Genomic DNA, 14,606 nt, shown 5'->3' with positions numbered 1-14,606 from the left:
CCTCAACCAAAAAAGTAGGCACATAAGTATAAAAGTACATAAAGTCAAGGTCCAGAGGGAAAAAATTAGAAATTTGAGAAAGTCTGGGGTTTTTCTTTGGATAAAGAGCAGTCACCCTGTTTATCCAAGTAGGTCGATTGAGAAGCCTTTCTCATTTGGCTAAGACGCAGGAGATGCAAGACAATGTAGAATGTAGGAAACAGTTTTGTATAAAGTGTAGGAGTGTCATAAGGATGTAATATGAAAACTGTAGGTGTGTTGAATGACTGGAAACAGAGATGGTCAAAGGAAGTGCAGGCTGTAGGGACGAGCAGGTTAAGGAACATTACTATCGTGAAAGTTCTGGCTATTGTTGCAGGTGTTGAGCATTGAGCGGAGATATGAGGGGTTTTATCCGTAAGGGTTTTGAAATGAACAGATAGCAGCATATCAATAGGTGGGAATTGAGTGGAAGCCAATTGACCAGACATGTAAGTGACAGTGGTGGGTGTTGAAAGGAAGTGCCAGTGACAAAGTGAACAGCATTGTGGGAGATGACATCCAATTTATTAAGATGATTTTCTTTGAAGCGAATCTGTAGATCATATCGCTATAATCTAATGTTGGGAGGATTGTCATTTTGTCCAGGTGGGTGAAGGAGGATTTACTGCAGTAAAGAAAACCAATTACAGGTCGGAGTTTGGACGGCAGTGTGTTTGTATGGATGTGAAAGGAAAGTGAACTGCCGAGCCAGGTACAATGGGACCGGTAGGTGTTGACGAAATGGAGTTCTGATCCGTCCAAGGTGGAGATTGTGCAGATTGTGGTGGAGAGAAAGCATGAAACCAGTGATAAATGCCAGTGGAAAATCCTTCATTTTGTTTTGTTTGTATTAAAGAGTAGTTGGAGGTTGGAGGGGGCATACTGAAGCTTGTTGAAGCTGTGTTAGAAGGAGGTTCAGGCAGTAATTGGGGGGAGTTCGAGGGGTGACAGCAGCAGACTTCCAGTCCTGTGGGAATGCAAAGGTCAACAATATTGAATACAAGTGCACTGACCCGCAGGGAACCATAGGTTCTAGATGTGATAGTTTTTATGCTGTGGAGAACTGACTTTTGGGAGAAGATGTTAGTCTATATTTTATAAGGACTGACATAAAAATTGTTTGGGAAGTAATTCTTTAAAATTGAAGCAAGCAAGCAAAGTTTAGTTATATCGCACCTTTCACAGACTAGAGAAGTCACAGAGTACTTTACAAAAGACAAAGTACAAATAGAAAACAGATAAAATTACAATCACAGAAAGGTATAAATAAAATAAACATGGTGGTCATATAATAACCCTTCATCGACTGTCGTTAGAACGCCTGGAGGAACAAGTGGGTTTTGAGTTTACTCTTCAAAACATCAACTGAATCCAAAGAACATAAAGCGAGCAGAAGATCATTCCAGAGCCTCGGCGCAACAGCCTGGAAGGAGCGGTGTCCTCAGGTCCTGGAACGAATATGAGGGACCAGAAGTAGGTTCTGATCCAACAACCTCAGCTGTCCATTTAAACAACAATTAATATATTAACACTGATATCTAGGGACTGAAGTTAATGAATGTTTCATTCCTGTTTTGAACTTCATTAGTTGTCGTGCAGAGTGGTACTGCGTTTCCCGTCAACCATCATGGGCAGAGCAAAATGATTATAAGGCGATTCTATTCCAAAATTCAATTCAGTTGGTGGGTCGTGACCTATAAATGGGTCACAGACTGACTCCAAGGTCACAGTCAGGGGACTATGAACATGGTGGGTGAAAAACCCTTTAAAATAGACTGTCTTTTGTAGCTGATACATAACTGTTTGGGAGTCCTACGACCAACTTTACTGTTTCTAAATGATGTCTACAAAAACAAAGCGTCAATGGATTTTCATCATTTTAAAAGACTATATAAGACATCCACATGTACAGTTTTTGTCTTGTACTTTAGTTGCCCAAGAGAGTACTGCTTTACATCTTTACCGTAATGATTATAGGTTTAAAACCTTATTAATACTTGTTCTCTCCAAGCAGATATATGGATAGTAACCGTAATCACATTACCCTTCGTAACCAGACCTCCCTTCCTTTAATATCTCCAAATCCTAGACCGATTGAATGTTTTTCACCAAAATTGCAGGAGTTGCAGTCAACAATATGCCTGACATTATGGTAATGTTAATTTTGGCAACTTTAAGTGAAAACGGCAACTTTTGATATGCTGAAAAATGTGTGAATGTATTTTGGTGAAACTGGCTGAAATGGACATATTTCTTTGCAGTTCCTTAAAGTACTAGAAGTACACTTTCCATCCATGTCTTACACTTATATGCCGTTAAATGTAGGCCGGCTCATTTTCATCTGAACAATTTTTTTAAGTTTAGCCCAATTTGAACTCTTTTCTTCCTGTTCCTTAGTGTTTAGTGTCTTTGTAGATCTGATCTAGAATGCACATGGACTAATGAGAAGCTGAGGCAGAATATTGGTAAAATTGCACTAAATTTTCTTACGTTTTTTAATTTAAATTTCAGTTTTCTCAGTCTTTTTTTTTGTTTGTTTTTTGGATAATTTATAAAAGTAAGTATTTTCATAATTTAATGTTTGTTTTTTTACACTAAAACAAAGACAAAAATCTGGAGTTGTCATTATTTATATATCATTATGTTATTCTTTTTCCGGTCCGGCCCACTGCAGATCAAACTTAACTGAATCTGGAACTGAACTGAAATGAGTTGGACAGCCCTGCTGTACACAGTAAAACACACTGCTGCCCACTGGACAAACACACCATTATGTGACTGTGGGGTAAGTGTGTCCTAAGTAAGTTCGGAGAAGACCAGCTCTCCTCAGAACGGTGCCAGTTGTCCTTGGAAAACTGTCATACCTGTCCAGAAATGTGTCACAACACATCAGGTCCATCCTTCCAGAGAAATGCTTCTAGTTTGTTTGGGAATTGGAGGAGATTGGGATCTACGTGATTTGCGTTTGACGACTTGACTTACCCATAAATATTTAAAGCTTTTTAGTTCAAGTGCTTTTGGAAGACGACTAAGGTGATTGACTCATCAGAAATAAAATGAAATCTCTGGAGCATAAATTATTCAAATATTTATCACTATGTGTGGCCATTGTTATGTGTAAATGTAAGGTCAACCAGCCGTGTAATATTCAGTTTGACCTGTTGAAGGATTTTGACCTAATGACTTCCAAGTGGTTCCTGTCTGAGCCGTTAAAGGTACACCAGTGGGTTCAGGACGTCCTCTGTTTTTTCTGAACAGAAACCAGTCTGTTTACAATGGAGAGGATGAAATGTGCATCCTATTACTTGTGTCTGGAGGCTTAAACTTTTGTGATGCATCTCTTGTTGATGTACATTTATCGTCGATGTAGCCACAGACGTGTTGATTTAGGTCCTTAACCCTTTATCGGGCAAGTGACTATATTTGGTAATTCACACACATATTCACATTACAAGACAGTGAAAGCAAAGGTTCCACTGAGGACAGTGAGTCAACAATCTGAGGTCCAATGTGGTCTCCAGGGTCTGTCAGGTCCAATGTGGTCTCCAGGGACTGTAAGGTCCACTGTGGTCTCAAAGGTCTGTCAGGTCCAATGTGGTCTCCAGGGACTGTCAGGTCCACTGTGGTCTCCAGGGTCTGTCAGGTCCAATGTGGTTTCCAGGGTCTGTGAGGTCCAATGTGGTCTCCAGGGTCTGTAAGGTCCAATGTGGTCTCCAGGGTCTGTCAGGTCCAGTGTGGTCTCCAGGGTCTGTCAGGTCCAATGTGGTCTCCAGGGTCTGTCAGGTCCAATGTGGTCTCAAAGGTCTGTCAGGTCCACTGTGGTCTCCAGGGTCTGTCAGGTCCAATGTGGTTTCCAGGGTCTGTGAGGTCCAATGTGGTCTCCAGGGTCTGTAAGGTCCAGTGTGGTCTCCAGGGTCTGTCAGGTCCAATGTGGTCTCCAGGGTCTGTCAGGTCCACTGTGGTCTCAAAGGTCTGTCAGGTCCACTGTGGTCTCCAGGGTCTGTCAGGTCCAATGTGGTTTCCAGGGTCTGTGAGGTCCAATGTGGTCTCCAGGGTCTGTAAGGTCCAATGTGGTCTCCAGGGTCTGTCAGGTCCACTGTGGTCTCAAAGGTCTGTCAGGTCCACTGTGGTCTCCAGGGTCTGTCAGGTCCAATGTGGTATCCAGGGTCTGTGAGGTCCAATGTGGTCTCCAGGGTCTGTAAGGTCCAATGTGGTCTCCAGGGTCTGTCAGGTCCAATGTGGTCTCCAGGGTCTGTCAGGTCCAATGTGGTCTCCAGGGTCTGTCAGGTCCAATGTGGTCTCCAGGGTCTGTCTGGTCCAATGTGGTCTCCAGGGTCTGTCAGGTCCAGTGTGGTCTCCAGGGTCTGTCAGGTCCAATGTGGTCTCCAGGGTCTGTCAGGTCCAGTGTGGTCTCCAGGGTCTGTCAGGTCCACCTGTGCATGAATGGTGAGTGGACCTGCTTTGTTCGGTACCATGCAGTAATGGAACTAATGTAAGGAATATGGCTGTGTATCGGCAAGAATCTGGTGATACGATACAAAACACAATACTAGGATGATGATACGATGTATCACAATATGTCATGATACTGTTAAAAAGGCAATTTTTTTGTTTGTTTCTTTCTTTTTTTTTTTTTTTAAATTATTTCCTTGAAGAATTGAATTCCAGCAGAAATCTGCACAAATCCTAAACACATTAGTATGTGATCCCAACAGGATCTAATGTTCTATCACCAAATGTTCCAACTGTGTTCAAACTGAAATTGTGTTTTCCAGACATTCCAGTTTCAGATCCTGTTCAAATGTTCAGATTCTATTAGTTCACAACTAACATCAGAACAGGATTGGAGTTCAATCCAAACACAGGAACAAACATTATTGAATAAGAGTGTGAAATAAGAATAAATAAAATATAAACAAAAAAGAAAAACAAAAATGAACCTCCACAATATCTGCATTTAAATAAATACCTAAAATATCGATACAGTACTTTTTAATATCGATACAGTATTGTGAAATGAAATATTGTGATATATTGCAGAACCCATATTGTCTTACAGCCCTAGTAAGGAGTGGTGTTCATAGTGATAATGTGTACTGGTGCGTTGACCCGTGGGGATCCACAGGTTCTAGATGTGGTGGTTTTTATGCTGTTGTGTATTTGTGCGTGCTGTACTGCATTTGTCCAGCAGTCACCGCCAAAGTGTTGTGGCCATAGCAACGTGATTGGAAGGCTGGTATGTTCCAAAGTCACTGATATCTCCCAAAATATCGGTCCTATCAACCTGCTGTTTTCACTAGTCTGTTCCTTGAGCAAAAATATGTAAGTATGACAGACTGCAGCAGTCAGCTCTGTATGGATTTAGTGTGATTCTGAGACACACACACACACACACACACACACACACACACACACAGAGGCCACTTGGCTTTTATAATATAGATGTTGACAGGGGTCTGGATCAGCACTTATGTTGGTCTAATGTTCTAAAATACGTGTTCCTTTCACCTCACGTTTTTTTCTTGTATTTTTACCTCCGCCATTATGTTTTCATCGGGGTTTGTCTGTTTGTTTTGTTTGTTAGTTTGTTTGTCTGTTGGCAAGATAACTTCAAACATTTATGGACGGATTTGGATGAAATTTTCAGGGAATGTTGATACTGGCACAAGGAACAAATGGTTAATCTGTGAGGGACTGATCTGCCTTGGCAGAGGTCAGCGCTCTCAGAGTGCTTTTCTAGTTTATTTATATTTCTTGTATTTTTTTAGTTTTCCACTTATGAGTAAGAAACCAAATATGGTACCTTTATTGACCTTGATTTTCTACATGAAAGTAAAAAAAATTTTGGAGATTTTTACAAAAGTAATAGTCTGGTTCTGTCCTCCCATAACACACTAAGGTTGAAATTTTGAATTCCAGAGTATTTCTATGGGTGACCTATAAAGGGTTAAAGGTCATCCTCTGTTTTTTCTAAACATAAACCAGTCTGTTTACAAGGGAGAGGATGAAATGTGGATCCTGTTACTTGTGTCTGGAGGCTTAAACTTTTGTGATGTACATTTATCGTCGATGCAGCCACAGAGGTGTTGATTTAGGTCTTTGATACTGTTTCTGATTCTGTAACTTCGTTTCAATCTACCCGTTGGCAAACGTTAACTTTAATTTTTCTTGCTCTTGCTTTTTTGCTAAATACAGTGTTTAGTTCTGCACTGTGATGAATCGTTTAGTAATTTTAATGACAGCTGTAGCGTCAGTGTGTGTACAGACTCTTTGGCTTTTGACCTCAGTTCAGACTCGAGGAAGGTGCTGCTGGTTGTCAGGCCTTATTATAGGCTGACTCATTCTACCTGTTGGTATTTTACTCAGCAGCAGTTACCTTTAGATTTAACAGTTTTTCACTGCTTAAACTATAATTATGTTTCCATGGATAGAACGTTGTCATGAACGTTGATTCATGAAAACGTTCCATCTGTGGAAACATAATTACAGTATAGATTTGAATTATGAGTCAGTGTAACAGCTCACAGAGGTGCAAGATTTTATGGACATAAGTGAAAGCAAACCACCCACTCATGAACCTGGAAGTAGTCCGACAGAGAACTGACTTTTTATGTGGAGGTTGATCCCTCATGAATTTACATTATTTGGCTGCTATTCTGATCAGAACCCAGTGGCATCTCAGACTATTTTTAACTGTTAAAAGTCTTGCACACAGTAGCCAGGTTTCTGTATAATGGCTTTTATACACTGGGTTCTCGGATTTCCCCCACCATTAAAAGTTGTTACATTTGGGTCAAGGTCAAGTAGAGCTGCACGATATTGGACAAAACTGACACTGCGATTTTTTGTTTTTAACCCTGAGATATATATTGCGGTATGAAAAAATACTCAGGAGGATATAATAGCTGTGTGGCGCTGACATAAATGGTCAAACAAATTAGTTGCATTACCTCTTGTTGTGGCAACAGATGCAAGGCACTGTCAACACAGAACACGTGTTTCAGTTTCATCCTTCTTGTAGCCGAAATAATTCCAGATAACTGACGTCGCTTTTCTTTTTGGCACCAAATCTTCATTTATGGTGATTTTCTCTTGTTCGTTGCTCATTTTTCAATGCTGATACAAGCGACTCACTCCAGACTGATTAAGAATGATTGTGATTGGTGGATCGCTGCGTGCAGTGTGTGTCAGGTACCCAGGCTAAAATTAGATGAGAACACGTTGAGTTCATTTGCCTCCTACATCACAGAACTTGCGATATGACTATTGCACACACATTCATTGTGATGACGATGCTCAAACAATATATTGTGTAGCTCTAAGGTCAACTCTTATTCTATAGCACATTTACAACGATGCAAAGAGCTCAAAGTGCTGTACAAAGATATAGGTAAAAATACAAGATATGATAAAGCTAGTAAGAATAAACAATTAAAATTTTTAATTGGATTAATCACAGGGTTGCTGTGGATTCATTTCGATTAATCATGATTAAATATCATTTATTTCTAATCTATATTAATCATGTTTCATTTGCATCAGCAAACAGACTCAAGAAAGAAGGGAATATATATGCACATGATGTGTTTGTTGAAGTGTTAGCAGAATCCCAGACTAACGTATGCTTCGTGTTCATGTGGTATTTGAATGTGGAAGTGCTTCAGTGAATAGAAAACTCCTTCCTGCAGAGTGTGTCTAATACTTTTTGTGGGTCGACTATTCCATCTTGGTTTTTTTTGTCCTCATATTTTCATCCAGAGGGCCTACCTCCTGTTCAGTGTCTTCCATCTTTATGGGTTGGTTCCGCTGCCTGTCACTACCGGATCTACTGACCATTTGTTCATGTGCGACAGTAACTGTACTTGGACAAACTGCCTGGAATGCGTTGCCAGAGACGTTTCGAGTCATGCGCTGCAGATGGATTCATTGTGTTAAAATTTTCAATCAGATCAATTATGATGATGGGTTAATCTGCATAATGTGTTCATTTTGACAGATCTAATAAATATATGATACTAAAACTGATAAAATAGATGCACAACAATAAATAGGATCTAAAACACAACCAGAAGATAAAACAAAAAAGTCACACACTTGGATTAAAAGCCAGTGCAAATAGATTTGTCTTTAAAACAGATTTGAAGTGTTCATGGACTGTGCACGTGTGATTTATTGGGTCCGAGTGTTCCAGAGCCTTGGACCTGAACACAAAAGGTTCTGTCACCTTTAGTCTTAGACAGGTTCTTGGTTCATCTGAAATCAGGTGATTTGAGGACGGTGCTTCTCTGGCTGGAATGGGCACAGTTAAAAGCTCTAAAAGTTAAGGGGGTACCAAACCATTCAGGCACTTAAAAACATACAATACAACCTTAAACTGGACCCTGTAAGTGACAGGAAGTCAGAGAAGAGAAGCCAGTACAGCGGAGAAGTGGTCCCATCTTCTGCCTTATTTATTTATAGGCTAATTTTCCTGTTGGTGCCCTTAACCACAGTGCTGATGGACATCTGGAGTTGATCCCTAACTGCCATCAATGGCAGCTCACTGCTGCCAATGTGTTACGTGCTAATGCTAATCTTGTTGAACGACCTGGCGCAAATGTATTTGAATCTTTTGTTTTGAACAGCGTTACAATACTTATATGTACTTGTTGCAAGTGTGAATAGTTGTGATCTGTAATAATGGGTGGGTGAATATATTGCACTTTTGCGTCATTTTCAGCATTACACCCCTGGTGTGTAAAGGGCTTAGTTGTAAAGCTGATTTGAAGCTAATTTTTTTTTTTAATTATAAAAAAGAAAAAAAAAAACCAAAAAAACAATTATGTGATTTCCTGTCAACTTGTTTGGAGCGAATAAACTGGTCTGTAGTATGACGTCAGAAAATGGCACCTTTACATATGGCTGACTCAAAGTAGTGTAGTGGCATGAAAGTATAAAGAGTCCTGGATACCAATTACCTCATTGGTAGAACAGCAGCAAAAAAAACAAACTCAAAATTGTTTTCTCTGTGGAGCACAATGATGAAAGAGATGTGTCTTAGAGCTGTGCCAGTTTCTGGGTTTGTTCGTCCAGTTTGTGGTATGAGGGTTTGATTTATTCAAACCAGCTGAACTGACATCCATCATTATGACAGCTTTTGTTAAAGTGTTGTACATCAGGATGTGCTGTTAAAGGCGTTAGAGTTCTAAATCTGACTTTTGAGAGCATCATGAATAATAATAATGATAATAATAATAATAATAATAATAATAATAATAATAATAATAATAATACATCGGTTTTATGTAGCACTTTTCTAAGTACTCAAAGACGCTTTACAATAAACAGCCAAGAGACAACACACATCAAACGGGTAAACAGATACAGAGTTAATACTAAATGGTAATCAAAGAACAAATACAGAGACAAATACGGACAAAAAAGACACACAAGAGAAAGTAGATGAGAGTGGATGAGGTGGAACAGGCAGTCAGTTTATGAATGATGATCTGAACAGGTGGGATTTGAGTCGGCTTTGGAATGAGCTGAGTGTGTCAGAGTTCCAGATGTGAATGGGTAGGGGGTTCCAGAGGGTGGGGGAGGCGATGGCAAAAGCTCTGTCACCCAGAGTACGGAACTGAGTCTGGGTGATGGGGGTGAGAAGGTTAGCATCTGCAGAGCGGAGGTGGTGAGGAGGGGGTGGAGGTGCAGTAGATCAGCCAGGTAGGAGGGGGCGGGGTTATGTAGGGGGTGGAGGTGCAGTAGATCAGCCAGGTAGGAGGGGGCGGGGTTATGTAGGGGGGTGGAGGGGCAGTAGATCAGTTCAGGTAGAGGGGCGGGGTTATGTAGGGGGTGGAGGTGCAGTAATCAGTCAGATAGGAGGGGGCGGGATTATGTAGGGGGGTGGAGGTGCGGTAGATCAATCAGGTAGGAGGGGGCGGGATTATGTAGGGGGTGGAGGTGCAGTAGATCAGTCAGGTAGGAGGGGGCGGGGTTATGTAGGGGGTGGAGGTGCAGTAGATCAGTCAGGTAGGAGGGGCGGGATTATGTAGGGGGGTGGAGGTGCAGTAGATCAGTCAGGTAGGAGGGGGCGGGATTATGTAGGGGGTGGAGGTGCAGTAGATCAGTCAGGTAGGAGGGGGCGGGATTATGTAGGGGGGTGGAGGTGCAGTAGATCAGTCAGGTAGGAGGGGGCGGGGTTATGTAGGGGGTGGAGGTGCAGTAGATGTCAGTAGGAGGGGGCGGGGTTATGTAGGGGGGTGGCAGTAGATCAGTCAGGTAGGAGGGGGCGGGATTATGTAGGGGGGTGGAGGTGCAGTAGATCAGTCAGGTAGGAGGGGGCGGGGTTATGTAGGGGAGTGGAGGTGCAGTAGATCAGTCAGGTAGGAGGGGGCGGGATTATGTAGGGGGTGGAGGTGCAGTAAATCAGTCAGGTAGGAGGGGGCGGGATTATGTAGGGGGGTGGAGGTGCAGTAGATCAGTCAGGTAGGAGGGGGCGGGGTTATGTAGGGGAGTGGAGGTGCAGTAGATCAGTCAGGTAGGAGGGGGCGGGATTATGTATGGGGGTGGAGGTGCAGTAGATCAGTCTGGTAGGAGGGGGTGGGATTATGTATGGGGGTGGAGGTGCAGTAGATCAGTCAGGTAGGAGGGGGGCGGGATTATGTAGGGGGGTGGAGGTGCAGTAGATCAGTCAGGTAGGAGGGGGCGGGGTTATGTAGGGGGGTGGAGGTGCAGTAGATCAGTCAGGTAGGAGGGGGCGGGGTTATGTAGGGGGGTGGAGGTGCAGTAGATCAGTCAGGTAGGAGGGGGTGGGGTTATGTAGGGGAGTGGAGGTGCAGTAGATCAGTCAGGTAGGAGGGGGCGGGATTATGTAGGGGGGTGGAGGTGCAGTAGATCAGTCTGGTAGGAGGGGGTGGGATTATGTATGGGGGTGGAGGTGCAGTAGATCAGTCAGGTAGGAGGGGGCGGGATTATGTAGGGGGTGGAGGTGCAGTAGATCAGTCAGGTAGGAGGGGGCAGGGTTATGTAGGGGAGTGGAGGTGCAGTAGATCAGTCAGGTAGGAGGGGGTGGGATTATGTAGGGGGGTGGAGGTGCAGTAGATCAGTCAGGTAGGAGGGGGTGGGATTATGTAGGGGGGTGGAGGTGCAGTAGATCAGTCAGGTAAGGGGGGGGTTATGTAGGGGAGTGGAGGTGCAGTAGATCAGTCAGGTAGGAGGGGGCGGGGTTATGTAGGGGGGTGGAGGTGCAGTAAATCAGTCAGGTAGGAGGGGGCGGGGTTATGTAGGGGAGTGGAGGTGCAGTAGATCAGTCAGGTAGGAGGGGGCGGGGTTATGTAGGGCATAATAATAATAATAATAGGCAATCATCCAAGCTGATGTTTGTCTTCAAATCTATCGTCTGTAAAACTAGTGGTGGGACACATGCCACTACTGTAAAGGTTAAGGTTTTAAATGTTTGGAACCTTCTGATTGGTCAAATCTGTATCGTCATTGCAGTGTTCAACACAGTCACCATTTGGTCAAAGTGAGATGTGGACAAACAGGAGTGGAAAAAACACTAGTGTTCCCCCACAGCCATCCCAGTCCACCCCCTCTGTCTTACTCTGAGAGTCTGGCCAAACTAAAAACTAACACTGGAAATACAATAAGGTGATTTTGGACGTCATAGGTAGATATTTGATAAGAGTTCAAGTTCTCATGCTTTTGATCATTTTCTTTTTAATTACTTATTTGATGTGCTTATCTGTGCTCAGAAACCAATCAGGTGGCTGGATTTTAGGCACATGACATGATGGTTAAACATCATATGGCAGCTCCTGCGACGACAGGATTTATTTCCATAACAGGAGGAAATGGTGCTGTGGCATCCATCTTTATCGACAGTCTTATTGTTGGTGCCAGACATAAATTTGTGCTCTGCTGGAAGGTCTGGGAGGATGCCACCTATTAAAGGTGGGGTAGGAGATGTTTTCCTGGAGCATTTTTTACTATACTGCTTAAAATGCCCTTCACACCCTGATTACAACCTATTAATTAAATGCTCTAACACAAAAATTAAAAAAAATTAGTCACCTGTGAAACAGACAGGACTGAAAAAACACCATCCAATCATTTTCAACTGCCATGTGTCCCTCCCCCTGTGTGCGTACCCGTCTGCGTGCACGAATCGTGTGTTCTTAGAGGCTTGGAGCACTGGTACAGGAAACAGAGCCAGAGCTATGTCAGTTCTGTTGGGATGGAAAGTTCACCGGCAAACTGTTTTGTCACAAACATAAATCATTAGGGAATGTAACGTTAACCTAGCTATGAATTGGGGCTGTTCCACTGGGGGGGCATTGGGGGGGGGGGGTTCTGAAGAAAGGGGTTGGGACTTTTGAATTGCGTATTTTCAAAATGTACCTTGCTCAAACCATTTTTCCAGGATCTTCTACTGTACTTTTAAGAAAAAAACAAAACAAAACAAAAACACAAAAACATGGAAATGGAGGGTTAAAGTTAAGAGCAAGACACACACACACATAAATTTACAATTTCCCATCATCGTATCTGAATGAACTAAAAGGAATTAAACACCCTTGACTGTTAATATCTCTTGTTTCAATTCTGCAAATTCATCCCACATGTTTGACATCCCTGATTTAGATGATCAGTACATTAGATTGGACTTTAATGATCCATGGGGCCAGTGGTTCTCAGTCTTTTTCTGTGGGCCCCCCTTTGGAGGATGAAACATCTCCAGGCCCCCCTCAACCCCAACAACATTGTAACAGTGGTGCAGTTGTAACTTTTATTGAAAGAAACATCAATATTTTAACAATACTTTTTGCTTTTCCTTTAATAATTTGTTGTACAAATCTACAAATCTATGTATAAAAATAACTTTTTTAAGATTTTTGCTTGAATAATACAAATAAACTCAACCAGACTGCTCCCTGAGATAATATTTCTCCAAATGAAAATAGGAAATGTGTAATTATCTTACAACTATGACAATTTACTTTTTTTTAGAACAACAAACACATTTTGGTAACAAAGATAAACATTTGAACAATATCAGTGGCTGCAATGAGCCCGTTTATGTTCCACATCTCAGAACATTAAAGTGCAAACTGTGCAAAAAAACAGAAACATGTCACATTTTTCTTTTTCAGTCCAATCCTTGTCCATTCTCTAAACCTAAACTCTTTGTCTAGTCACAGATCACCATGGCAGTAAATTTGTTCGTTGTACGTCCCTAAAATGAGTCCAGGGTGCTCCAACGCTAAAACGTTAGTTTCACCTGCTACGGGGAAAAAACAAACAAAAAAAAAAACACCCAGGAGTGATCCATGCCCCCACTGGGGGGCCCACCCCACAGTTTGAGAAACACTACATTGGGCAAAGCACTCAGGAAATTCAGGAAAGGGTCAACGAGGGTGGGATTCAAACCCACACATGCAGAGCACAATGCATTAGCAGTCCATCGCCTTAACCACTCAGTCTGATAGGTACTTAAGCTTAACCTTAAACACAGGAAAGTACCTGATTGTCACAAAAAATGCAGAGGATGATTTTATAATTAATGGTGATGAATCACTAAGCACGAAACACAGATTGAAAGTTAGACTGTGACTGATCTTATCTGAACATTCAAACATTATCTTGTTGCAAAGTCAATCACATATGTCAGTGAAAAACCTAATGAACATGTTTGGAGAGTGTTATTGTTAGATGGGTAGCCCAGGCAGCGTGCAGATGGCCTCTTAGATGGTAGTCTATCACATATCACCAGTGAAGAATTGCAAGCTTTTCCTCCATGATGCATCACTGGCAGTTCAGTGCCGGGAGCGACAGTTCCCACAAACAACCCTCAATCACTGCGAGGCTCACTGGGATCAATATGTTCTCATAACTTCAGACCTCTGACCCTGACCGCAGATCATTACTGCCCTGTAGCGAAGGGGATGATGCACACTCAGGTGTTGTCTCCACTGTCTTGCCAAGCGTTCCAAAAGGCTTTAAATATCCTCTCTGGGAAGGACACACAGAGTGCAGCCCAGCGGTGCAGGGAGGATGGAGTTCCAGGGTTGACAGGTAGAGAAGAGACAGGCAGGGAACACAGCTGATGAACTGAGCGCTGGCACTGAGCAGGGGACTCCCCAGCTCTGGATAGGACTTATTTTATCTTTTATTGTTTATTTCCACATTTCAGCCAACACACCCAGAGTCCTGAATTTCATTTGACAATAAATCAACACTTAGGCCAAGAGACTCACTGCTAGATTCAACAAATAATCAGTTTCAAGCAAAGATACTGAAGTGTTTTATCAGTTTAACAACAGGGGATTTATTTGATTGAAAAGCCTGATATAACTCTTCTGGTCACTTGATAATTGGTACTAATTAGTGTATGACTGACAGGAAAAGTTTGGAATGCTTATAATAATTTTATACAGTGCAAGGTGTCATAATAAAGGGTTCCCACGGGGTCTTAAAAAGTCTTGAAGTCTTGAATTTTCAAATCTGCATTTAAAGGAGTGATATTTAGCTTTATTAAATGGAATTCTTCCTTTTCCCTCATGTCCCTGTGCTCTCCATAAACTGTAAATGCTCTGCTTGGCTCTCAG

This window comes from Sphaeramia orbicularis, chromosome 1 (assembly GCF_902148855.1).
Source record: "Sphaeramia orbicularis chromosome 1, fSphaOr1.1, whole genome shotgun sequence".
Classification (NCBI taxonomy): domain Eukaryota; kingdom Metazoa; phylum Chordata; class Actinopteri; order Kurtiformes; family Apogonidae; genus Sphaeramia; species Sphaeramia orbicularis.
The sequence above is the reverse complement of the archived record's forward strand: the minus strand, read 5'-3'. Positions refer to the sequence as shown.